We start from the raw sequence: 26,254 nt of genomic DNA, 5'->3' as shown, positions 1-26,254 counted from the left end.
ATGCCGGGGAATCATTTGGGAGCCAGACGGACGAGAAGATCCCAGCCCTTAGGAGGCCGGTTCTGTCCCAACGGAGCGAAGTGCAGTAGGCAAGCAGCTGGATTGTTGAGAAACATTGTAACGAGAAGGCGGGACCCAGAAGTGATGAGAGAAAGTGAGTTTCAAACTTACACCAGCTATAGCGCAGAAAGGTAACGGAGGAAAGGCATTCCTGGGGAAATGAGATGCTTTTGTAAAGTCCCTGATAACGAGAAGGATCACGGTGTATTCTGGGAACGGAAAGAAGACAGGATGTCTGAAACCCAGGGAGAAATGAGCGGTGGAGGGGTAGGCATGGACTAGACTAGCTCATGAAGGGCATGGTAGGTCTGTAAGGATTTGGAACTTTATTTTAAGAATAATGGAGGGACTTCCCTGGTGGTGCAATGGTTAAGAATCCACCTGCCGGTGTAGGGGACACGGGTCCGAGCCCTGGCCCAGGAAGATCCCACATGCCTCAGAACAGCTACGCCTGTGCGCCACAACTACTGAAGCCTGCGCTCCTAGAGCCCGTGCTCTGCAACAGGAGAAGCCATGGCAATGAGAAGCCTGCACACCACAATGAAGAGTAGCCCCCGCTCGCGGCAACTAGAGAAAGCCCACACACAGCAACGAAGCCCCAGCACAGCCAAAAATAAATAAAATAAAATAAATAAACTTACAAAGAATAATGGAGAAGCCATAAGAAGGTTTTAGTGGGACGTGACTATATATTTAAAACGTGGTGCTGAGTTCAAGAGACCAGAAGGAGAAGCATAGAAGGTATTTACAAAAAGAAAGAAAGAAACTAATGGAAGGTAAAAATACTAAAAGGAATTATCTGCTCTGTTCATTGTTATTGAGAGATCCTGAGGGAATTCCCTGGTGGTCCATTGGTTAGGACTCTGTGCTTCCACTGCAGGGGGCACGGGTTCGATCCCTGGTCAGGGAACTAAGATTCCGCCAAGCCACGTGGTGCAGCCAGAGAGAGAGAGAGAGAGAGAGAGAGAGAGAGAGAGAGATCCTGAAAGATGGGCCAGGAAAGTATCTCTTGAATTTAGTGGCTCTAAGGTCATAGGCACTCTAACTGGAGCAGTCTCAGGGGGCGTGTCTTGGAGATGGAAGCTGCAAAGAAGTGGGTTAAGAAGGGGTTTCTGTGCATCTCTGGGTGACACCAGGGAGGAAGGCCTTAACCAAAGCTCCTGTTGCCTCCGTTGGAGGTGAGATCCTGAGGCTGGTAGTTTTGGCTTATAGGTATCAGTCCATAAGTTTGTTATTCCCCATCCTTCCAGCTAGACAATTCTTATAGCTTCTTGACTACCGAGGAGAAAGTAGGTACCTTCTGGTAGAAAAGGTGCTTAAGCATTCAGACTTGAAAGACCACTGACACAGAGAGGTCTCCAGGATCTGTTGTTAAGTGAAAATAGCAAAATGCAGATCAGAATATACAGATGCTGCCTTCTCTGTGAGAAAGGAGGGAAAATAAGGACAGATTATTTTGATGTTTGAACCATGTAAACGTATTACCTTTAGTATTACTTTTAGTCGCAGAGAAATAAAATCTTAAAAATTGAAACCCAGAAGCAATACGGAGCAAGGAGAGTTGTAAGATGTGTTTGTAAAATTATATTTTTAACCATGTCTTTTGTGAAGTACATTTCTATTCCTGTACTTAAACTCCAGGATGCACGTGCTCTGTATAAGAATTGACATTGGAGCCTTATTAAACTTCATTCCAACTTATTGCAGAACTTGGACATTTTGTTGGACACTAACAAGGCCCATTCAGCCTCTTTCTCAAAGATGCGATCTACTAGTTTGAGGTCAGTGGATACTTGATGTTCCCGCTCTGAACCACAGCTGGGCTAAATGCTACAAAAGAAAAATAGTTTGCTATGAAAGTATAGCATTTGGGGAATGGACCAAGCTCAAAGGGTCAGGAAAGGTTTCTTTCTTTTCTCTCTCTCTCTCTCTTTTTGGTAAATACTTGAAACAGTATGTTTACATCCTTCAGTTGCTTGTTTTTACGCTTGTATTTTTTAAAAATAAATTTATTGATCCATTTATGGCTGTGTGGGGTCTACGTTGCTGCCCGCAGGCTTTCTCTAGTTGCAGCGAGTGGGGGGTTACTCTTTGTTGTGGAGCATGGCCTCTAAAGCAGAGGCTCAGTAGTTGTAGTGCAAGGGCTTAGTTGCTCTGTGGCATGTGGGATCTTCCTGGACTAGGGCTCGAAACCGTGTCCCCTGCACTGGCAGGTGGATTCTTAACCACTGCGCCACCAGGGAAGTCCTTAATGCTTATTTTTCAGTGAAAGGAGTCTGTATTCTTGTTCTGCCCCTTGCTTTTTAGAAAGTGAACTATTTCAGTTCACTTTAAAAGAGTAGACAAATAAGAGTAGACAAAAATATAACAAATACCCCTGTACTCGTTACTCCAGTTAAGAAATAAAAGATTGAAGATATAAGAGTAACTGGCTCTCTACTTGTCCCTAATCCCTGAATTTACCAGTTATATTCCCCATGCTCTATTCATAGTTTTACTACATATGTATCCATTCAGAAAAGATACATGAAACGATTTTGTGTTTTGAATGTAACATACATGGCATCATAATGTATGTATTCTCTTAACTCAATATACACGTCATCATAACATTTATATTGTCTTAACTCAGGATGCATGGTATCATAATGTTTATATTCTTTTAAAGCTTTCTGGAAGAAGCGATGCTCAAGCCAAGCTCTGAAGGATGAAAGGAGGCAGGGAGGGGTAGGAGACAGCGGAGAGCGGCCCAGAGTGAGGGAGTCGTGATTTATAAGACCTCAAGCCAGGGAAAGGATTGGAGCATGTTTGGGGAAGCGAAAAAAAAAAAAAAAAGTCCCGTGTAGCTGGAGCAACAGAGTTTGAGAGGAGAGGTAGAAGATGAGGCCGTGGGGGAACAAGGGCCCGATCATGGCAGAGCACTGTTCTCAATTAACTATATTTTTTCCATATCATAAAGGCAATGGAACCAGACAAGTGAATTACAGTGAGCTTGCTACACATTTAGAATAATGGAAAACTTATAATCATGACTCCAGGCTTGCCATTTGTCCTGCAGTTTCGTTTTTGTGTGATTTTTTTTTTCCTCCTGAGGCTAATGTTTAAAATGCTCTGCAAAAATAAACCATGTGGTTCTGTTTCCCTATAGGAGTAAAATGGAAGGAGGATCAAGCAGATTGGAAATCCACACTCCAGTTTTCGTCTAGAAAAAGATCAAGCATTCTGTACATAAGGAGAGACATGGGAGGCATCCCCATGAAAGATTCAGAGACTCCTCCCTGGCAAAGGAACCGGCTGACATAACTAAGGGTAAAAAAAAAAGAGAAAGGATGCCCAGCATCTTGTTTCTTCTGCTTTGAAACAATCAGAAATGTGTGATGAGCCTGAAAAGACCACTTCTATACCGAAAAAGAATAAAAAGAGAAGAAAAGGTGCTTTGGGAGTCTATAAGGAAACAGGTATTGTGTACATCCTGGTGGATAAAGAAAACATTGTGGGGGCTTCCCTGGTGGCGCAGTGGTTGAGCGTCCGCCTGCCAATGCCGGACACATGGTTTCGAGCCCTGGTCTGGGAGGATCCCACATGCCGCGGAGCGGCTGGCCCCGTGAGCCGCAATTGCTGAGCCTGCGCGTCTGGAGCCTGTGCTCCGCAACGGGAGAGGCCGCGATAGTGAGAGGCCCGTGCACCGCGATGAGGAGTGGCCCCCACTTGCCACAACTGGAGAAAGCCCTCTCACAGAAACGAAGACCCAACCCAACACAGCCATAAATTAAAAAAAAAAAAAAAAAAAAAAGAGCTGGTGACACGTACGTGCGCCGAGACAGCACGAATTGGAGAAAAAAAAAAAACTTCAATAGGTTACCAGAGTAATTCAAGGTAAACTACAAATAAAGGATAATTGAGACAGAATTAAAAAAAAAAAGAAAACATTGTGAACACACCCAAGAATTTTAGAAAGCATGTCGATGTCATTTACATTGATGTAAGCAAGCGGCAAAAGTCAACAAAAGGGCCTGAAGCACATTTAGTTACTAAGTCACGTGAAAATGAGTCAGAACTGCATGATAAAGTTCGGGGGAAAAAGCATAAAAAAACATCGGAGGAAAGTCAGGTCCTGTGATGCTGTCCAGGAGAGTCTGGGTGCAAGCATCACCCTGCCCAGATCAGAATCCCAAGAGCAGGAACCCCAGCCTCCCATGGGCCAAGAAGGTGAAATCGCACAACTACCAGTGTCTGCAGATCAAAGCAAGTCTAAGACAAGAAAGAGGAAGCGTCCAAGTGACCAGGAATTCGAGGCCTTGCCTGCGCCTGAGAGCGCTGAGAACATATACTCAGAGGGATCTCAAGTGATTGGTGCGGTCGGGACTGCAGGGGGCAATCAGGAGTCCAGTGGCCTTAAGAAAAAGTCTAAGAAAAGGAAGAGAAGATCTTCTGTTGATACTGCCGTGGCACCTGCTGGTGAGTTTTCAGTGCTCAGGACGAGCTCTGAGGACACGCGCTTTGATTCAGTGGAAGGTACTGGTACCTTGATTGAAGAAAGTGTGAAACCCAGGCCACAAGAGGAGAAACCCCAGGCCTGTTCGGAAGAGGTGCAGAGGTAACGTGTGGGTGTAGAGCCTTCTGATGGTGTGCGTCTTGGGTGTGAAGTCTGCCCGTTACCTCTTTGTTCAGCACGGCCATAGCAAGGGGCAGAAATCATAAAGAGATAGACCATCGAATGTATAGGATGTCGTGCACATTTAACTGAGTAACTTGGCAGGTACTTTGCGTTCTTCATGTACAAAATAAGGCAGTTACAGTCTGTTTTCACTAAGAATTATTCCAGCCCTGAAATTCTATGTATAAGTTTAAAAAGAATTTTAAGACCCCACAATTACCTTGTCTATATGTACAGAGAGAGGAGAAAGGATCAGAGAACTTAGAATGCTACAGAACAGGAAAAAAACTTGACTTAGGGTTCTCCCTAATAAAAGAAACTTAGATATCGTTCTTTATATAATTATCATTTAAGTATCCTGGCCGATGAGTAGATGCAGGAATTTTTTTGAAGCACTTTATTTCAGTTCCTGGGAGTTGGGACAGGTTTTCTCCCCTTTTCTACTCTGTGACGTTCTTACATTTGCTAGATTGTCCTGGCTTAAAATAGTTTCACATAGAAGTTAAATGGCAGAGGGCCCAACTCACATCATCCTCTGTGCCCTCTCTTTGGGGACATTTTTAGATCACTGATAATGATGCAGGAATGTTCTCGGCCTGTGGTTCTTAACTTGTATGGGGCTGTGGACCTGTGAAAACTGTTGACCCTTTGCTCAGACAAATACGTACAGTTTTGTTTTTGTTTTTGTTTTGTTTCAGTTTCCTGTCTGGGTGGTTAGCTGATGCCCTTGGCTAAGAACACCTTTGCACATCTGGCAGAAAGTCTGTGGGAATGAATTAGTGATAGATACATAGAAGACTATGTTTTCTTTATACTGCCAAGGGGAAAATATGTGGCCATTGTTAACTGCAAGGAAGCAATTGTAACGATGTAAACCCTGAATATTGACTTAACTAATTAGTAACCATTATTATAAAACAACTCATTGGTCGGGGGGAGGTGTCTTGAGTATCCATGGGTGTAGAAGAGGGCTGAGCTTATGAGGAAGTCAATATCTGAAACAATACAGTTGAGAAATAGTAACATAAGCAATGCCTGGTGGAAATAGGGCTTAAGGCGACATGTTTACCTTCCAGGCAGCCTCTGAGGTGTATCCAAGTTAGTAAAGCTACATTAAAGAGTTCAGACATCACAGACGGAATCAACTCCAAGATCCCTTCCAGCTTTAATGCTGTCGTAGTCAAAGGGAGAGTCACTGTAAGGAAAGAATCTGAAAGCCATTAGGGCACGTGACCTGTCAGTGTTAATCAATCCAGTTTTTCTCCTTAGATTAGAACCCACAAATGAAGAAGAAAGCAATTTGGAGTCGGCTAAAGATCCTGAAACGAAATATTTATCTGAAGGTTCGAGAGATTCAGATAATTCAGACGTGGATTTGGATTCCACTGTGAGGCAGCTCCAGGAGTTCCTCCCTGATATCAAGGAGAGGGCTGCCACTACAATTAAGTGAATATATCGGGATGACTTGGGACGCTTTAAAGAATTTAAAGCCCAGGGTAAGCTTGTGGGACTTGAATATTTGTTGAACTTTTCTATATGCGTAACTAGCCCTGACTTTCTTTTGTGAGTGGTTCATATTTATAGATTCACAAAGAGCATCCCTTAGCTACTTTCAGCTTTATCTCCTTCCAGAATCATTATCTGCACTGTAAAATTACCAAACTGAAGTGCACTAGTTTTCCTCCTCTGTGCCCAACTTCTGGTAGGGGAGGCGAGGAAAAACGGGACTAATGGATCCAGGTGATCCACAGACTAGAAGATCAAGCCCGGAAGAAGAGGGGGAGGAGGTTAAGTGGTTGAGACACTGGGACGGGGGCACAAGTGAAATCAAATTAAAACACGCATATCAACATCATCAGCTTTGATGAGGTGTAATTTCAAGGATATTAATTTGAGGGTGAGCTGGTTGTAGTGGGCATGGCTTCAGGCAACACCCAGCTTGGTCTCCTTCTTGATTTCACTGTGTTACAAGAACCTCCCAGAAAGCTTATTGGGTTTCAGAATGAACTACAAATGTAAGGTTGTGTACTGCAAGTGATAAAAGATTTTTAAAATAAGTTTAAGATTAGGAAAATGTACTGTGTAATGCAGTCAATAATAATGAGACTTGAGTGCTTTGAGTTATGACGAGGAATAGAACGTAAATTGCAGTGACATTGTCCCCACCTCCCCCCAACATATATTCGTAGAGAATATACATGTTCATGTTTGTGCCACCCAGTTCCCAGCACTGCCTTGGGGGGAGGAGGGGCAGAGGATAGTGAAGTGGGGGGGGGCGCTTCTTTTAAACTTTTATTTCAACACTGTTTGAATTTTTAATGAATATCTATTACTGTTAATTTATTTCTTAAATAACTGTGTAAAAAGGAATTGATGACACAAGAAAGGTCACATTGGAGTAGGATGGCCAGGGAAGACTTTGGGAGGACAGTGTGGCTTTGGCCGAACTCTGCAGGAGAGCCAATGTCAAGGGCACAAGTAGGGGCTGCTCCCCGATAGGTGGGGAGGAGCTGACGGGTGCTGTTGTGATTGCTAAAGACAAAACGGTGGTTCGCTTTCATTCATTTGACAGTTGTGTACCTTTTTCTCCTTCCCCAAATCCTAGGTGTCGCTATTAAATTTGGCAAGATTTCCGTGAAGGAAAATAAGCAGTTAGAGAAAAATGTGCGAGAATTTCTGTCTCTGACAGGAATCGAGAATGCAGACAAGCTGCTGTACACAGACAGATACCCAGAGGAGAAATCTCTAATCACCGACTTAAAAAGAAAGTACTCGTTTAGATTGCACGTTGGTAAGTTTAGAACTGTGGCCTCTTTGACCATCTGCAGCCTTCCAGCCTTGCACAGATAACCATGGTGAGTATTGAACACAATGCCTGGCCCGTCCAGTACATGCAGTGCATGTTAGCCGCTGCTACGTTAATAGTATTTTTATTGCCAGCCTATACGTTCAGGGATTTGGAATGTGTTCACGTCTCCCAAGGATAGTGCTTTTACAGATTTTCTAACAAATTAGATGATCAGCTTCCAGCTTTCCTACTTGGTAACAATTACGGTTTTGGTTTCTCTTCTTGACCTCTATTGTGTATTTTTTGCATACACTGCACAAAGTACTCTGGTATACACCAGAGTCTCAGACGTTTTTTTAAGTAGAGCCATTTTTGCGCTTTGAGCTGGAACCCTCCTCTTGGAGGTATCCTGGGGAAGTTAGAAGGTCACGAAGCAATGTAGGTTTGGACTGGAAAAAAAAATCTCTCTTGAATTTAAAGAGAATAATTTCTTAGGTGAAATGCACAAAGGAAAACAGAACAGTGAGCCCCTGCTGGGGGATCCTTTCATCTTTAGAGTGGCAAAGCAGGAAGAAGCTTATTCAATTGCAAAGTTTTTTTGTTTATCTTATGGGGAGCTGCTGGAGTGTGTCCTCCACCTCCAGATTACGGTAAAAGCTCTTTGCCTAATAAGGGTCTTTTCCGTGAATTTAGCAGAACAGAAGCTAGAGCCCCTACATACTAAGCATCTAGTTTCCAGAGATGGCCACGGAAACTGGGGATTTTGTATATCTGCTCCCCAAGACGGCTCTCTGCAGGACATAGGAAACCGCACCCTCCACCTGGGGTCTAGGATAGCGTGTGCTGTAAAAAGGGGCCCTTCTGGGTTTCTTTTATAATTGCGACTGTGTTTCATGCCACGCTCCGGTTGTCCCTCTGACCACCTCTCTTCCGACTTTAGGTAAGGGCATTGCCTGGCCCTGGAAACTCATATACTGTCGAGCAAAGAAGATGTTTGATGTCAACAATTACAAAGGCAGGTAAGAAAAAACTTGAGCAGAGCATTTCTCTAGTCTTTGCTGATACTGTAAATCAAAACGTACACAACAAAATCGTGAAGAGTTTCGTGTGTGAAACCAGATGTGCCGTCAGGTGTATGTCTCCAAAGTCCCTTTCAGTTTCCACCTCTTGAATAAATCTTCTGTCATCTTCCCCTTTCTAAATCCCTGGCTTTTACTTTATGCTGTCAATTGTAGCATTCTCCACGCGCTGCCTCTTAGCGTCACCTGTGCAGTTTTCTCGGCAGTCTCCTAAGTTGTAAGCTCCTTGCGAACCCAGACGTTCCTTCTCAGTGTGATGTGTGCCCTTCAGCACTGAGCCCAGTGCTTTGGGTTTTCAGTAAATATTTGAAGGTGGGGGTGAGCATTTGTGTGAGGTCATTTAAGTGTGATTCGGTAACATCAATGCAGAGCTTCATGTGGCGGTAGCCCTTCTGTCCTCCCTTTTTTCCTAAATAAAATACCCAATTATGTTCTGTTTCCAACATTCCAAATAAATCAAATGTAGACTGAGCGTCAGTGGTGGGTAAGCACTCTGCTTAAGGACAAAGGGATGAGGGAGAAAGCATCAGCTCCTACCCTTGAGGGCCCAGACAGCCACCTAGGGCTCAACTACTGATCTCACTTCCAGGAGGCAGATGGAGTGAATCTGTCACGGCCAGTTGGGTCCTACTGAGCGCCGTGATCTTGAATCAGGACATAGGTACTATCAGAACGTAACATTGATATGACCTCGGCTTCTTTTTAAAAATTTTACCAAAAGAAATAAACCGGAAGTAGAAGAAAGGCGCCTCCACACAGACTGAAACCTGCCCTCTCTTTTTCCCAAGCCCCCGCCATGTACTTTAAGGAAATTCACTAAGGGTGACATTTTAAGTGGGACCAAAATGATGCTTTTGGTAAATGAATGAGGTAACCTGTTTTTCTACCTGTTACATCACTGTGGGAAATGGCATTTTTCAAATAATGAAGGTCTGTCATTCTGATAATAAAGTTCATTCACTGGTACCATATTACTTGTGTTGTGCTGACCATTTACCCTTAAAGTATGTTTCCAACTTAAGGAACTCTTAAGTGAAAAAGCCATAGAAAGTCAAAAATCAAAGAATTGTAAGGCTCCAAGGGGCCATGGAGGTCAGTACACCTGTTTCCTCATTTTCGTACACTCTGTTTTTCTCTCATGTCCTCTTTTTTGTTGCTTCAAGGGTACTTTTAAGTCTTGTTTTAAATCTCAGGAAGACCCTGCTTGCCTTATAAAGGAAACTGCTAAAAAGCTTGATTCTTAATGGTGAAGGATTTCGCATCTCTGTTCACCATGCTCTGCATTTTAGATCCATTTCTGAGAATGCTAGGATCTTACTGTCCCCCGGTAGTTGTGGATCATCCTCATTAGAAATGGTTAGTATTTTATTAGGGCTGCTTTTGTGTTGCATTAGTAATAACATAAACTACCACTTCTGACCCCTCTTCCTTCCCACCAAAAAGGAATTATAAAATGTCATAATGATGGCTTTTTTTCCCTTAAACATTTAAGATGTTTAATCTCAAAATCTGCATATATTATAGTGCACTTTAGTTCTTTTCTTTTAATGTATTTGCTTTTATGTGGGATTGCTGCCTCTTAACTTCCTTAAACTGTGACCGATTTGTGCTAAGGCATCTGTCACATCTTTTATTTTTGTCTGTGTTCGGTCTTTGTTGTTGCGCACGGGCTTTTTCTGGTGGTGGCGAGCAGGGCCTACTCTTCGTTGCAGTTTGTGGGCTTGTCATGGCGGTGGCTTCTCTTGTTGTGGAGCATGGGCTCTAGGCGCACGGGCTTCAGTAGTTGTGGCTCTCAGGCTCAGTAGTTGTGGCGCACAGGCTTAGTTGCTCCACAGCATGTGGGATTTTCCCAGACCAGGGATCGAACCCATGTCCCCTGCATTTGCAGGCAGGTTCTTAACCACCGCGCCACCAGGGAAGTCCCTGTCTCATCTTTATTGAGCACCTGTTGTCTGTCAAGCATTACCGGGTTCCAAAGTGTAGAAAACTGACAGGGTCCCCACCCTCCGAGGACTTCCCCTCCAGAGCTGTGCTGTCCATCCATGTGACCACCAGCCTCATGTGGCCATGGAGCACTTGAACTGTGGTTAGTCCAAGCTGAGATGCGCTGAAGAGTGAAGTATACAATGGACTTAGAAGGCTTGGTGTGGAGAAGAGAGTGTAAAGTATCTCATTCATACTTTTAGGTTCTGATTACATGTTGAAATGGCTGCATTTTTAGTATATTGAGTTAAATAAGATATGTTATTAATTCATTAAAACTAAATAAAATTAGGGACTTCCTTGGTTGTCCAGTGGTTAAGACTCCGTGCTTCCACTGCAGGGGGTGTGGGTTTGATCCTTGGTTGGGGAACTAAGATCCCACATGCCGCATGCTGCCGCTAAATAAAACCCCCAAACACATGGAAGGCAGAGTGGAATGGTGGGAAGTGGTCCTTGGTGATTTGACTGAGCTCCTGGATTAAGCTCACCCTAGGGCCCACTTGTATCTGGACTTTTCAATTGCCTGAGCCAATAAATTATCTTTAAAAAAATTAATAAAATTAATTTTCACCTGACCACTAGAAAATTCTAAATGACATCTGTGGCTCATATTTCCATTGGCCAGTGGTGGCCTAGACGAAGGGTCAGATAAACCAGGGAAGCCACGAGCGTACAGTTGCCAGTGGTGACGGGGGCAGTGAGAGAGCAGCAGAGTGTCCTGTGGGAGAGGACAGCAGGACACCTCCAACCAGGTGGTCAGGGAAGCCCTCTCTGAAGATGCACCATTTAAGCTGCTTCTGAAGAGCTTGCAGGAGCTTTCCAGCGGTGGAGGGAGGCCATTCCCAACACAGGTCCAGAGGCTTCGAGGTGAGAAAGGCCGATAAGGCCAATAGGGTTGAACTTAGGGAGCACCGAGCTTTGCAGGCACAGTCAGAAGTTTGGGTTTTATTGTGTGAAGCCTTTATGGATTTGGCTGGGGAATAGCATGATCAGATTATTTGCCCTGGCCTCTGTGTAAGTGAGCCAGGGACTGCGGTGACTGACTTACAGGGTGCTCATGGTTGCGATGCCGAGACAGGAAGTATCTGGGCTCAGGACCTTGGTAGGACTGCGCTGAGCAGGTTTCCTGACAGCCCGCCCTATACGGCTTCTCCCAGCGTCGCAGCGTGCTGCAGTGAGAATAGTGGTTTTAAGCTTGTGGTTAACGCTTAGCTGTGATCTGTTTTCCCTTCCTCTAAGGTATAGCAAAGGAGATACCGAGAAGCTAAAGATATACCAGTCCCTCCATGGAAACGACTGGAGAAAGATTGGCGAGATGATGTCTGGAAGTAGCCTCTCTGTGGCCCTGAAGTTCTCCCAGATCAGCAGTTGTAAGTCGTGGTCTCTAGAGCCCACTTTGGTGAACAAATCAGCCCACAGTGGCCCAGGGCCCAGGCATCACTGCAGGCCTGTCTTCTGAGAGAGTCATCACTCTTTCAGCCATTCTCTTACTGATTCATTTATTTCTTCATGCATATTGATGCAGCCTTTATTCACCAGACTGATTTCTGCCACACGTTATGTCAGTAGCTTTCAGTGTGACTCCAACTGCCAGGTAAACTGAAACCCACTCAGCCGGTGGGCAGGAGAACCTGGGCCACCAAGGTCCTTTCCCCCAGGTGACCAGGGAAACCATCAAAGGGAGGGCCTGTTAGTCAGGGACGTTTCCCAAAGCCAGTGTCAGTCGTCTCTTGTCTGTTCTCTTCTTTCATAAAAAGCTTCCTTGGTTATATTCTTCACCTTAAAAAGTCCCCAGTTGCTTTCAGAAGACAGTCCTTAGTGGGTGTTAGCTTCAGCCCAGAGGCTCACATGCTCCGGCCCTGCAGGCAGAGCCGTGCAGCGGGTCCCAGCAAGGCGTCTGCATGTCCGCACGTGGTAAACTCTGAGGTGGTGGAGACCACGCCTTTTGTGCCACCAACTCTGGCCACCGGTGCCACGCGAAGACTCAGCACAGCCAATTCTGCCAGTTTCCAAGAAGTAAAGCAAACATCTGGATTTGCACGTGTGTGTGAAATCAAGATCTTTTTTTTCTTGGGACTCTCTTTTTTAAAATAAATTTATTTATTTATTTATTTATTTATTTATTTATTTATTTATTTATGGCTGTGTTGGGTCTTCGTTGCTGTGAGCGGGCTTTCTCTAGTTGCGGTGAGCAGGGGCTACTCTTTGTTGCAGTGTGCGGGCTTCTCAGTGTGGTGGCTTCTCTTGCTGTGGAGCATGGGCTCTAGGCGCGCTGGCTTCAGTAGTTGTGGCGCACAGACTCTAGAGCGCAAGCTCAGTAGATGTGGCACATGGGCTCAGTAGTTGTGGCTCGTGGGCTCTAGAGTGCAGGCTCAGTAGTTGTGGTGCATGGGCTTAGTTGCTCCATGGCATGTGGGATCTTCCCAGACCAAGGATTGGGCCCGTGTCCCCTGCGTTGGCAGGCGGATTCTTAACCACTGCCCTACCAGGGAAAACCCTCTTGGGATTCTCTTGATTTTTAAATATTCATCCAAATTGTTATTGGGGAAATAGTAACAATAACATTCTGTAGGCCAGATCGAAGATATCTGTAGCCTTCCAGCTTGCGGCCTCTTCCTTAGCATGACTGTGAGCATGTAGACAAGAAGAGCGAATCATAGAAGCTTTTGATGCCCTGCACCAAGGACTGGCTTTAGGAATTTACAGGTGCTGGGACTTCCCTGGTGGTGCAGTGGTTAAGAATCCACTTTTCCACTTCAGAGGGCATGAGTTTGATCCCTGGTCAGGGAACTAGGATCCCACATGCTGCAGAGCAACTAAGCCCACACTCTGCATCTAGAGAGAAACCTGTGTGCCACAACGAAGGTCCTACGTGCTGCAGCTAAGGCCGAACACAGCCAAATAATTTTTTTTAATTAAAAAAAATAGCTTAATGAGTGCAATATGTAAAAAAAAGAAAGAAAAAAAGAAATTCACAGGTGCCTTCATCAAGTACTGTGGTGACGCCATTGTAGCTGTTAATTTCACTCCAGAAACTCTTGGGGAGAGTTATTTATATAACATGAAAGTCGTTTGGTTATTCTCTTTCCACTAAATGTTTGGGAACCTCACAATTTCTTGCAGTAGGTATTACTCTTAGAAACAGGAAGAACAGCTTTCTCGAAGATAAAAAAAAGATTGCATTAAGAAAGGATTTTTTTTCTTTGCAGTTGGTTGTGTATGTGTGTGTGTGTGTGTATGTGTGTGTGAGTGTGATTGGTCCTTAAAAGGAAACTATGGCCACTTTCGTAGTTTCATTTTGATTTGCATGTAACTGATAGTTTTTTTGGTTTTGTTTTGTTTTGTTTGGCTGCGTTGGGGCTTCATTGCTGCGCGCGAGCTTGTTCTAGTTGTGGCGAGCGGGAGTTACTCTTTGTTGTGGCGTACGGACTTCTCATTGCCGTGGCTTCTCTTGTTGCAGAGCACGGGCTCTAGGTGCGCAGGCTTCAGTAGTTGTGGCATAAGGGCTCAGTAGTTCTGACACGCGGACTCTAGAGCACAGACTTAATAGTTGCGGCGCGTGGGCTTAGTTGCTCCCCGGCATGTGGGAACCTCCTGGACCAGGGCTCGAACCTGTGTCCCCTGAACTGGCAGGCGGATTCTTAACCACTGCACCACCAGGGAAGTGCATAACTGATAGTTTTATGTTTGTGTAATTGAGATGTTGCCCATTGTCTTCTGAAAAGTGTCTGATTTACCTTTTTGTTTATAAAGGCTTTATTTTGGGACTTCCCTGGTGGTCCAGTGGTAAAGAATCCTCCTTCAGATGCAGGGGACGCTGGTCGGGGAAGTAAGATCCCACATACCGCGGGGCAGCTAAGCCCGTGTTCCACAGCTGCTGAGCTCACGCACCCTGTAGCCCATATGCCACAAACTACAGGGGCCATGCACCACAACTAGAGTGAGAAAATTCACACGCCACAACTAGAGAGAAGTCCGTGCACCATAACAAAGAGCCTGCGCTGCAACAAAAGATCCCACGTGCTTCAACAAAGATCTCATGTGCTGCAACTAAGACCCAACACAGCCAAAAAAATAAAGAAAATAAATAAATTAAGGGAAAAAAAGACTATTTTTCTAGAGCAGTTTTGGGTTCACAGGTAAAGTGAGAGGAAGGTACAAAGACTTCCTACTTATCTCCTGCCCTACACATGCACGGCACACCCCCATTCTCAACACCCCCCAGCAGAGTGGTCCATTTGTTACAATCCGTGAAGCTACCTTGACACATCTTAACCCCCCAGAGTCCACAGTCCACATTAGGGTTCACTCTTGGTGTTGTAGCTTCTGTGGGTTTGGAGAGATGTCAAATGACAGATACCCCTCATCATCATTTTGTTGTTAATATTGTGTTTGAAAGCAAATAGATGAGCAACTTCAAGACCATCCTTTTATGTCAACAGAAAGAACTCATGGTGCTTGGAGCAAGACGGACACCCAGAAACTAATCAAGGCTGTTGAAGAAGTGATTCTAAAGGAAATGTCTCCCCAGGAGCTAAACGAGATGGATTCTAAACTCCAAGAGAATCCTGAAGGTCGCCTGTCAGTTGTTTGGGAAAAACTGTACAAAGGCATATCCTGGGTAGAAGTGGAGGCAAAAGTGGAAACCAGGAATTGGATGCAGTGTCAAAGTAAGTGGTAAGTTTGAGGCTTCTTACATAAATTTCAACAAGAAGCATTCCCTGCCCCTCTCTCAGCAACTTCCGGAGAGGGGTGGACTGCTGAGGTTACTAAGAATATCTGTAACTACCACGTGGAAAGCCTTACAGTAGGTCAAGAATGATCCTCTCTAATCCGCTGCTCCAACCACTTCAATATCGAAAGCTGATTTAAGTTAGCATTTAACCACCCCTGATTCATTGTGTGGCTTCTTCATAAAGAACTTGGACCTTTTTATTCTATTTATTTATTTATTTAATTGAAGTAGAGTTGATTTACAATGTTGTGTTAGTTTCTGGTGTACTAAGTGATTCAGTTGTGCATATATATTATTTTTTTTGATTCTTTTCCAATGTAACTTATTACAAGATAGTGAATACAGTTTCCTGTGCTGTACAGTAGGACCTTGTTGTTTATCTATTTTATATATAGTAGTTTGTATCTGCTAATCTGCAATTTCAAATTTATTCCTGCCCCCTTTCCCCTTTGGTAACCATAAGTTTGTTTTCTGTATCTGTGAGTCTGTTTCTGTTTTGTAAACAGAACTTGAATCTTTTTAATATTGAATATTGACTTCTGATTTCTTCACTCTGTCCCTTTCTTCATAAAACAAGATTGTTACCTATTTATAGCATGAAAGAAATACAAAATTAACGTCTGGATATTTAGGAGGGAAATCACAAGTGTAGTGATCAGTAATACCTCCACCTTTTTACTTTTGCTTTCTAATTCAGCAGTTCCTCTGTCTTCATCCAAAGCAGGGCAGTCATACTCTTTCATCCTAGAACATCTTTAGGTACATCCATCATGAAGAAGTAGTTTTGGTCCAGATGTTGCTGCATGTTCTTTGCCCAACGTAGCTTTTCCCAGCCCTGGAGGGATTCCGAGCTAACTTTCAGCTGCAACATGACAGCTTGAAGCAGTGGTTCTACAGCCCACGACCCAGGTCTCCTGTATAAACGGGGCTCCATCATCCTGCATAAAGGGGGCTCCGTCATCTTGACCATTAAAGAAGAATGAAATCCAGAGTGGGCATGTTGTATGTTAAAAGCAAACTGCTAGATTATACTGAGTATTGTTTATATACCTTACAGTTCTGCTGTAGAATATTTATCTTACTAGAAGACTACCCTCAGGAAATAAGGACAGATCATGTTTTGGGGGGGAAGTGTGTAGTATGGAGGAACCAGAGCCCTTTCTACCCCTATATCTTAGGCTTAAAAAAAGGAGTGGGGACTTCTCTGGTGGTGCAGTGGTTGAGAGTTTGCCTGCCGATGCAGGGGACATGGGTTCGTGCCCTGGTCCAGGAAGATCCCACATGCCGCGGAGCGGCTAGGCCTGTGAGCCATGGCTGCTGAGCCTGTGCATCCAGAACCTGTGCTCTGCAACGGGAGAGGCCACAACAGTGAGAGGCCTGCGTACCGAAAAAAAAAAAAAAAAAAAAAAAAGGAGTGGGGGCTTCCCTGGTGGTGCAGTGGTTAAGAATCCGCCTGCCAATGGAGGGGACACGGGTTCGATCCCTGGCCTGGTAAGATCCCAGATGCCGTGGAGCAACTAAGCCCGTGTGCCACAACTACTGAGCCTGCACTCTAGAGCCTGTGAGCCATAACTACTGAGCCTGTGTGCCACAACTACTGAAGCCCACCTGCCTAGAGCCCGTGCTCTGCGACAAGAGAGGCCACTGCAATGAGAAGCCCATGCACCGCAATGAAGAGTAGCCCCTGCTCGCCACAACTAAAGAAAGCCCACGTTCAGCAATGAAGACCCAACACAGCCAAAAATAATTAATTAATTAATTAATTACTTTTAAAAAAGGAGTGGGTTATAAAGCCTCGGTTGGAAGATGATATGTCAGTGTCTTAAAAAGGAAATGATGAAGGGGAGCCGTGCTTCAGAATCAGCATAATTAAATAACATGCAAGGGTTCTTTTTTAATTTGAAGAAAAAAGTAGGAAACTTGAATGCTGAGCATAGGTTTACTTCATGAAACATTGAAATGGCATCAGCGGGTACATTTCAAACCAGTGAACATGGGCGGCTATTAGTAAAAACTCTCAGTTTCTCTGTGTGTGCCTCATGTACCTCCCTGCTCAAGAAAGTAAATGTCACAGCTCATGATCTGTCCATCAGATTGTGACAGATTTCACTCTTCAAGAGAAGCACTTTTTAAATATTTTTAATTGGGCTGCTTCTCTCATTAGGAACTTCAGGGAACCCTTTCCCTCAGCCTTGAACTTGGGGCCTTAGAGGAATCATGGAGTCATTGATCACTTTAGTAAATCTGTGTAGTTTGGTGTTTCAGCAGCTATAATGGTAATAAGAGCAATATCTCTCTGTTTGATAAACAAGCAAAAATAAATTGAGTCTACACAGCATCCTTTAGCACCTGCAAGCAGGCTTATTCTTTTTTTTTCCTCCCTTTTATTATACTGTTTATTATGGAAATTGTGTAACACACACCAACTTAGAACTCCTTATATCCATCACTCATTTTCAATAACCATCAACTTTCTATCTCTTTATTTACCCTCTCCCACTTTAAAAAACTTTTAAAAAGGTATATTCCTGATGGTGGTAAATCTTAGCTGTGATGAGTTGCAAAAGTTATAAAGTGGTTCTGAATAAGGACAATTTAAATGAGGAAAACAAAGGACATTTTAATGGAAACTTTACCCCGAAAATAAACTGTTTTTCTTTCTTTCAATGTAGGACGGAAATTCTAACCAAGAAGAGGACAAATGGTCGGGACGTATACCGGGGACTTAATGCCCTACAGGCCAAGATCAACCTCATTGAAAGGTACAGAAATAGAAAGTGACGATATTTTACCCGTTTTCCTCTCTAGCCAAAGAGTAATTGTTAAACAGCAGAATCTGCAGTAAGATTACCACGGTTCATATTCCTGTTCCAGCACTTTCTACGTGCATGACCTTGGATGTGTTTCCTGCCTTTCTAGTTCTTGGTTTGTTCATGTTAAATGAGGATGATAATAACAGTACCTGCCTCTTAGTGTTATTGGCCGAAGAAATGAAATAATGCATGCAAAACGTAGCATGCACTCAATAAACATAGCTCTTTGAGTCTTTAAGGCTTTCACATAGACATTGCTTACTTCTGTCCATTGGAAAATGGAGGTAAATACTTCAGGCCGAGCCCTACTGCTCTCTAGCATGCATTAGTTGGCGTCACTGCTGCTTGGTCTTTAGTTTTGTCTTTGAGTTCCTGGTCCGTGCAGAGTCCTCCCTCCCCTGATCGACAGGGAGACACAGAACTGTTTTACAAAGACTGCGAGTCTAGTGGACCTGGCCTCATGTCCAATGAGGAACAGCAAAGAGCAGAAGAAACCTTTGGATTCTGGCCGCCCTGTCCAGCTTCATTATTCTTGCGCTCTGTCAGGAAGCCTGCTTCTCCTTCATTGGTGCGCTTCCTCGTTCTCCACGCTGGCGTGGCTGGGGTTTTTCTCCTCTACCAGAGACAGCAGAGACTAGCAGAGCCAAGGAGGGCATCTCACGTCAGGCAGGCCTGGGTTCCAATGTGGGTACCACCTATGAGTCATGAAACCTTGAGCCAATGACCCGAGCTCTCAACCCTGATTCCTGGCCTGTGGAAAGGACATAATCCCCTAGCTTCATCAGGTGGTGTTGAGGGTAAATGGATTAGTGGGTATCAAGGTCTTAACCCAGTGTTTGTCACTTAGTAAGTGCTGAGTACACATGTATACTACTCTTGTGTGTCTACATTGAATGGTGAAGTTGTGTTTTGGTTTGTTTGTTTGGTTGGTTTTTAATATTGTATTTATTTATTTGGTTGTGCCGTGTCTTAGTTGCAGCAGGCAGGTTCATTAGTTGTGGCATGCAGACTCTTAGTTGTGGCATACATGTGGGATCTAGTTCCCTGACCAGGGATCGAACCCGTGCGCCCTGCATTGGGAGTGTGGAGTCTTAACCACTGTGCCACCAGGGAAGTCCCTGTGTTTTTTTTTTTTTTAATTGAAGTATAGTTGATTTACAATGTTGTGTTTAACCTTTGCTATACAGCAAAGTGACTCAGTTATACATATATATATTCTTTTTCATATTTCATTCTTTTCTATTATGGTTTATCACAGCATATTTAATATAGTTCCTTGTGAAGTTGTGTTTTTTACTAGGCTTGGTGGGAGATGCAAAGGGCTCAGGAGGAGGAAGGGTGATTTTTTGGTCTGTAGCTCACCCCAAGACCTTGGGCTGACCTTGGGTTAGCATGCCAGTGACACTGGGCCTGTGTAACAGGGGAGCTGGAGCAGGGGTGAACACGCTGAGGCCTTCCAGCTCTTAATATTCTGTGAGCCCATGAAGATGTGGATCCTGTTGATTTTTGGCTTGAAAACTTAATTTTTATTTTTGCTCATAGGTTGAATGAAATAAATGTGGAAGATGTTAATGAAATAGACTGGGAAGATCTTGCTAGCACCATAGGGTAAGGCCATTTGTTTAATATTAATCTAATGAAAAAATCAGAGAGGAGTTCTAATAAATGCCTCTCAGATTTGAAGAACAGGACTGAAATTCCTGCTGCTTATGGAACTCATCTATAAATTGTATTTGTGTATATATGTATTGGGAACACCCTGTCTACGTACCAGACCAGGTAAATCAGACCAGTCCTCCCTCCGCTCCAACCACCACCTCCACCCAAAGACACCTGAGAAGAGTGAATGAAATGTGTGCAGAGTCTCTTAAAAGCTTCATGGAGCACACCAGCTATGACTGGGATGAAGAACCCATGGTCCCTTTGCCCATAATTAGCCTTTTACCATTTGCCACATTGACTTTATCATCCCTCCCTTTCCCGCTCCCTTCTACAAGGGAATAGAATTCTTTCCCTTAACCGTTTCAGTGTTAGTGGTGGACGCCATGTCCTCAGCAAGGCTGTTATTCTGCATCAGCACAGTGATCGTACTGAGGGCACCTGACACTGATGCACTACTATTGTCTAAAACACAGCCCCCATGCAAATTTCACCCAGCGTCCCAGTCCTGTCCTTTATAACACTTTCCCCCTGATTTAAGATCCAGTCCAGGATCTGTCTCCTTAGAGTCTTCTAAACAGCAGAGTTGTTCTGCCTTTTCTTTTCTTTTTTTTAATTATTGGAGTATAGTTGATTTACAATGTTTCAGGTGTACAGCAAAATGATTTCTGTTATAGATTTTTTAAAATATATTTATTATCTTATTTATTTAATTTTGGCTGTGATGGGTCTTCATTGCTGCGCGTGGGCTTTCTCTAGTTGGGGCGAGCAGGGGCTACTCTTCATTGCGGCTCGTGGGCTTTTCATTACGGTGGCTTCTCTTGTTGAGGAGCACGGGTTCTAGGCGCGTGGGCTCAGTAGTTGTGGCTCGTGGGCTCTAGAGCACAGGCTCAGTAGTTGTGGTGCACAGGCTTAGTTGCTCTGCGGCATGTGGGATCTTCCTGGACCAGGGCTCGAACCCATGTCCCCTGCAGTGGCAGGCAGATTCTTAGCCACTGCACCACCAGGGAAGTCCCTCCGTTATAGGTTATTACAAGATATTGAATATAGTCCCCTGTGCTATACACTAGGTCCTTGTTGTTTATCTATTCTATATACAGTAGTGTGTATCTGTTAATGCCTTTGTCTTCTACGATGTTGAAATTGTGGGAAAATACAGGCTAGTCATTGTGGAGAACTTGCCTCAGCTGGGGAGTTTGTCAGACGCTTCTTCACTGTTAGATTCGGGTTTTGTATTTTACACGGGAATCAGTCACGGGGGAGGCTGTGTTTGTGTCACCAGGTCACATCCCATCATGAGGCATGTGGTTCTGATTTTGATCCCCTGGCTCTGGCGGCCTCTGCCACACTGCCCCACTGTAGAAAAGTAAGTTTTTCTCTTGGTGAAAAGAAACGGCCACGGGGAGATATTTTGAGACCACATCAAGCTCCTGTTCCTCTTCGGATTTGCCTCAGTGGTTTCGGTGTGCTGTTCCTTTGCATTTCTCCTCTGAGGAGTGAGATTTCATCGGTTGTCACTGTCTGTCTTCATTGCTATGGTCCTTGCATTTTCAATCAGTTCCTGCCACTGGAGGAGAGGCCATCACTCTGAAGACCTGAGTTCACTGCTGGCCAAGCAACAGAGAGCTGGCTGGCAAAGCACAGTCCCTCTAAGCAATGCAAACTGTTGAGCATCACAGGGCTCAGGGGTTGGTGGGCTTTGGGAGGTGGGGATGTTGAGGGACTGTCTGGCCTTTAGTTCGGGAAGGGTGCTGAGGGGAACAGGGCTGCCACAACCTGGCTGCCTTTCAGAAACGTGGCTGCTGGCGTGAGGTTGTCACTGATCCATTAGGAAGGGTGTAAACTGGTTTTGCTGGTTAGTTATTTACACCTTGGGATTATGGACAAAGAACAATCAGTCCTTTTTTTTTAACTTGGAGAATTGGAATCTTTTCGTGGCAGGCCCTGTTGGGAGTCACAGACACATGCCCATGGTTCCAAACCCTTTCCTCTTCTAGCTCGTCTCAGGGGTGGGGCACCAGCTCTTGGGTGTGGGTCCCTGAGAGGGGAGGGTGTTAGGGGCTTTGAAGGAAGGCTGTCCTGCTGTGTACCCCACCAACTCCCATCCTAAGAAGTATTCATGTCGACAGGTCCCTCCCTTTGTAATATCAAACCCCTTTTGAAAAATCTGACTTTTCCAATAAATGTTTGTGTATCTTGTGACATTGCCTCAGATCACATTTCTTAAATTAAAATGGGTTTTTAATGATTTTAAGTAGAATTATATACTTAAATATTGATTGTTCTGGTTAAGGTTTAGAAATCTCAAAGCTGTAAAACAGACATCATGGCATCCAGTCAAATACCATTGGAAATAGTACATCCTCAAAGTTTTAATAACAAATTAAAACAGTGAAAATAATTAAATTAGAAGTTCGATCTCTTCAGGTTCGTTAAGCCTCCCTTGTGAATTGTTTAGGCAGGATTTTAAAGAAAGCATCTCCACCTAATGAGATGTAACACCTACTTCGTTTGAAAATGTCCAGGTCAGTTATTGTTACTTCTTGAAGCCTGAGCTTTGATCTGCAGAACAACCTGTGTGTGGGGTGCTGTGGGAAGAGGGAAGGCATAGATGCCCTAGATCTTGGGCTTTGCAGTCAGGTGGACCGGGCATCAAGTCCTGGGACTCTGCTCATAATTTAGCCAGCCTTGGGCAGGTCATTCCCTCACTTGCCTCTGCGTCACGGTTTTCTCATCTGTGCAGCGTTGTAACAGCACCGTGATGAGGACGACAGCAAGGAGACAGTGCGTGTCATGCCATGCACACGCGGCGGGCAGCTGCTGCCATGAAGAGGCAGAGAGAGCCCAGCCATCTTGTACTTCCGCATACCTAGCAGATCCAGTTATTCCCACTAATCATATAACAACTAGATTAATTAATTACTGAAACAAATATGCCACACTTTTGTGGCTTAGGAAATGAGTGCCCAGGAAGTGAAGTTAGTGATTTTCACTTTAAAAAAATATTTAAGATGTGGTTGTTTCTGTCCTACTTATTGTAAATGAAAAGTGGATTTGACTCACCAGAATATCGTAAGCATCCACTTTATTTAGCTTTGTAAAGTAAAAAATCCCGACCCCTGCTTTTGCATTGTGACAAATATATAGTTAGCCTGAAGGTAGTGGTTAAGAGTGTAGGATTTGTGAAATGTTGCCATTGGCAGCAACACGGATGGACCTAGAGATGATCATACTAAGTGAAATAAGCCACACAGAGAAAGACAAATAGCATAGGATATCAATTATATGTGGAATCTTTAAAAAACTGATACAAATGAACTTACTTACAAAACACAAATAGACTCACAGACATAGAGAACAGACTTATGGTTACCAAAGGGTTAGCGGGCGGGAGGTAGGGGGATAACTTAGGAGGCTTGGATTAACATATACACACTACAGTATGTAAAATACATAAACAATAAGGACCTACTGTATAGCACAGGGAACTATACTCAATATCTTGTAATAATCTATAATGGAAAAAAATCTGAAAATATTTTATATATATATATATATATATATGTACAACTGAATCTTTCTGCTGTACCCTTGAAACTAACACATTATAAATTAACTATACTTCCATTAAAAAACACTGATATCAAAAAAAAAGAAAGAAAAAAGTAGAATTTGGAGTGGACCCAATTGAAGTCCCAGCCCTTCCCCCCTATTCACTGTAAGATCTTGGGCATCTTCTCTTGGGTTCCCCATCTCCAAAACGAGGGATAAGCATAGGAGGCCCCACACAGAGTGGTCGTGAGGGTTATTTGTTGCTCTGCGGAGAGCCCTCAGGGTGGGGCTGAAGACAATGTTAGCATCAGCCCCTGTGAGCTAGTGTTACACCTTGTCTTCTCAACTGGTAGTTTAGATTATTCTAGTTTAGACAGAATCCGTGTTGTTGTACTTCTGTTTTTCTTCCTTTTGTGTGTGTGTGTTTAACCAGATGAACAATAGCTTTTCATACGTGTCTTATTTTTCTCACATGTGTAGACATGAGGATTAAGAAAGCTGCTTAGGTCTGTAGACCACCCCTCAATCAATGCACTTAGTACACAGGACTGAAATGATTAATTTTTAAACTGCCACTAACTTTTTGACACCTTTTCCTTTCTAAAGGGGTGTTCCTCCATCTTATGTCCAAAGTAAATTTTATAAGCTGAAAGCTTCCTGTGTTCCGTTTTGGCAGAAGAAGACTTTTCCAGGTCAGTATTTTCGATATCTGAATAGTTAAAAACGCAGCATATGGGGACACACGCTGGTAGTGTGACCTTGGGTAGTGACTTTTGGGAACCTCAGATTCTTCAAATGGAAAATGGTAAAAATTGGCAAATTATAACCCCTACCTGACAGGACTTTCAAAAGTACTAAATGAGATAATGAGCTTGAGAAGTGTGGTCACCAGGCCGCCGGGCGTTTAGCAAGCACTGGGTGAGGAGCTGCGAGTGCTTCTGGATTGCACAGCACACATGCTCACACCACATGCCTGCACACACACTGATGCACAAAAAACTGGAGGTACAGTTTCTTCTCTGCAGCCATTTGTAGGTGGTTTACATATGTAATTCCCAAACCTGGACTATCGGAGTCAGGTGGGGAACTTGGGAAAAAAGATACATACCTGGGTCTCATCCCAGACCCAGTCGATCCTAGTCTCTAGTCTGGGTCCAGAGGCTAGATTTTTCTCTAACAAGCTCACAGATGAGTCGCCAGTGGCCTGCCCAGCATCATTGTTTGGGAACCACTGGTTCGGGTAACACTGCACCCTGCAGTGTGTGACAAAATGCTCCTTGCTTTCAGCGGACAGCACTTCCTGGGTTTGAATCCTGGCTTCGCCCTCCTGACTCTATGACTTTGGATGAGCTTCATGTCTTTATGCCTCATTTGAAACACGGGTGAACAATAGTGCCTACCTCACAGCATTTTTGAGAGGATTGAATGAGTGACTATGAATAAAGCAGTTAGAGCCAGGTCTTGCACACAGTAGTGCCAGTAACAATGCATTGTCATCATCTGTGCCGTCCGTCCTTTGACCTTGGGAAGAGGCTTTGTCAGATCATCTCAAGATTCAGTTTCTTTTCTTTAGAGATTATAGACTACCTTCATGAGACTAGTCTACCGTTGCTTAAAGAAAAATTAGAGAAGAAGATGGAGAAAAACGGGACTGAGATCCAGACTCTGGCAACCCCCAAGCCAGTCTTCCTGTTTCGAGACATCTGTTGTTGTGACGATGACAGTGAGGGAGAAGACGGAGATGAACAATGTTAAGCGGCTGATACTCTCTTGTCCATTTTTCTAGGTCTGGTTGTGTTTATGTACGTGTCAATAATGCTATTTCCACTATTGATTTTACTGAAGAAGGTGCAACAGCCAAAGGAAGGGTATGAAAATAATAACATACCGTGGAACATTAAAAATTGATTCACATTTCATATTCAAGTTTGTCTGAATGTGAAAAGAAAGGCGAGTACATGAGTTGATTTAATATTTTCTGTGCTATTATATTGAAAATTATCATATTGAAAATACTTACAACTAATGGTTTTCATACAACAACAGGATCCCAAGTCCCTCTAATGGCAGCAGAGGGTAGTCATGTCCAAGGAACATTTTCTTTTTTTTTTTTTTTTTTTTTTTTGGCTGTGCCACATAGCTTATGGGATCTTAGTTCCCCACCGGGGATTGAACCCAGGCCCTCGGCAGTGAAAACGCAGAGTCCTAACCCCTGGACCGCCAGGGAATTCCCCAATGAACATTTTCATGGTGTGGATTCAACTATACGTGCATTCAGCAAAACAGAGAATGTTAACAATTTTAATAATGCATGCCATTTTTTTCTGTGTTTCAGTTGTTTAGATGTATATTTTAGTGTGTGTGCGTATTAGGTAAGTGGTACAGGGACGTTTGTGTTCCTGGAAGCTGGTTTCGGTTCCCATGTGCCTGTCATGGTGTGCGTATCTCATCTTCCCGAGTGTGATTCTAGTGTTTAAAGATAAGTATTTTTCATACAAGATGCCCTCTCAAAGCCAGTCACAGAATTCTTCTGGTGTTTAACTGGAAAAAACAAAGAATCCAGCAGTCTCTTCCATTGCTTCTGGAAAAACTGCCTCTGTTAGACTTCCCTTGCTGGCAAGGGGAATAAAGTGCCCAGGCTTCTAGCCTCATCTGTACAGGGGAGAACATAGAAAGGAAGGTGTGGGTGAGCAATATCCCATACAGTGAGGCCACCCTCTGGGCCAAGGTGCAGCACCCTTGTCTCCTGAGTGTAGCATCATGCTGTGTGATGTTGGTTAATTCATCCACAAAGCTAGACATGTTTCCAAGCTTGCCGTCATCAGAGAAGGAAGAATAGAGAGAAACAAGTTTAGGAGTCCTCATTCACCAGTATATCCACAGCACCTATCATGGTGTTGTGCAAATAATAGACACTCGATAAATATT

At 43.9% G+C, this 26,254-nt stretch overlaps 1 pseudogene across 1 annotated transcript; it reads left to right on the top strand.

The window, feature by feature from the left end:
• Positions 1-26,254, top strand: LOC308609640 (transcription termination factor 1-like; annotated as a pseudogene). Its single transcript has 12 exons — positions 1-191; positions 3,209-3,568; positions 4,007-4,657; positions 5,987-6,213; positions 7,323-7,508; positions 8,446-8,524; positions 11,807-11,937; positions 15,010-15,244; positions 17,975-18,064; positions 19,658-19,723; positions 23,933-24,018; positions 24,900-26,254. The product of its transcript is annotated as a transcription termination factor 1-like (transcript).

The sequence above is a fragment of the Mesoplodon bidens genome (genome assembly GCF_964165515.1).
Source record: "Mesoplodon bidens genome assembly, chromosome: Y".
In the NCBI taxonomy this organism is placed as follows: Eukaryota; Metazoa; Chordata; class Mammalia; order Artiodactyla; family Ziphiidae; genus Mesoplodon; species Mesoplodon bidens.
This window is presented reverse-complemented; position numbering and strand designations above follow the sequence as displayed.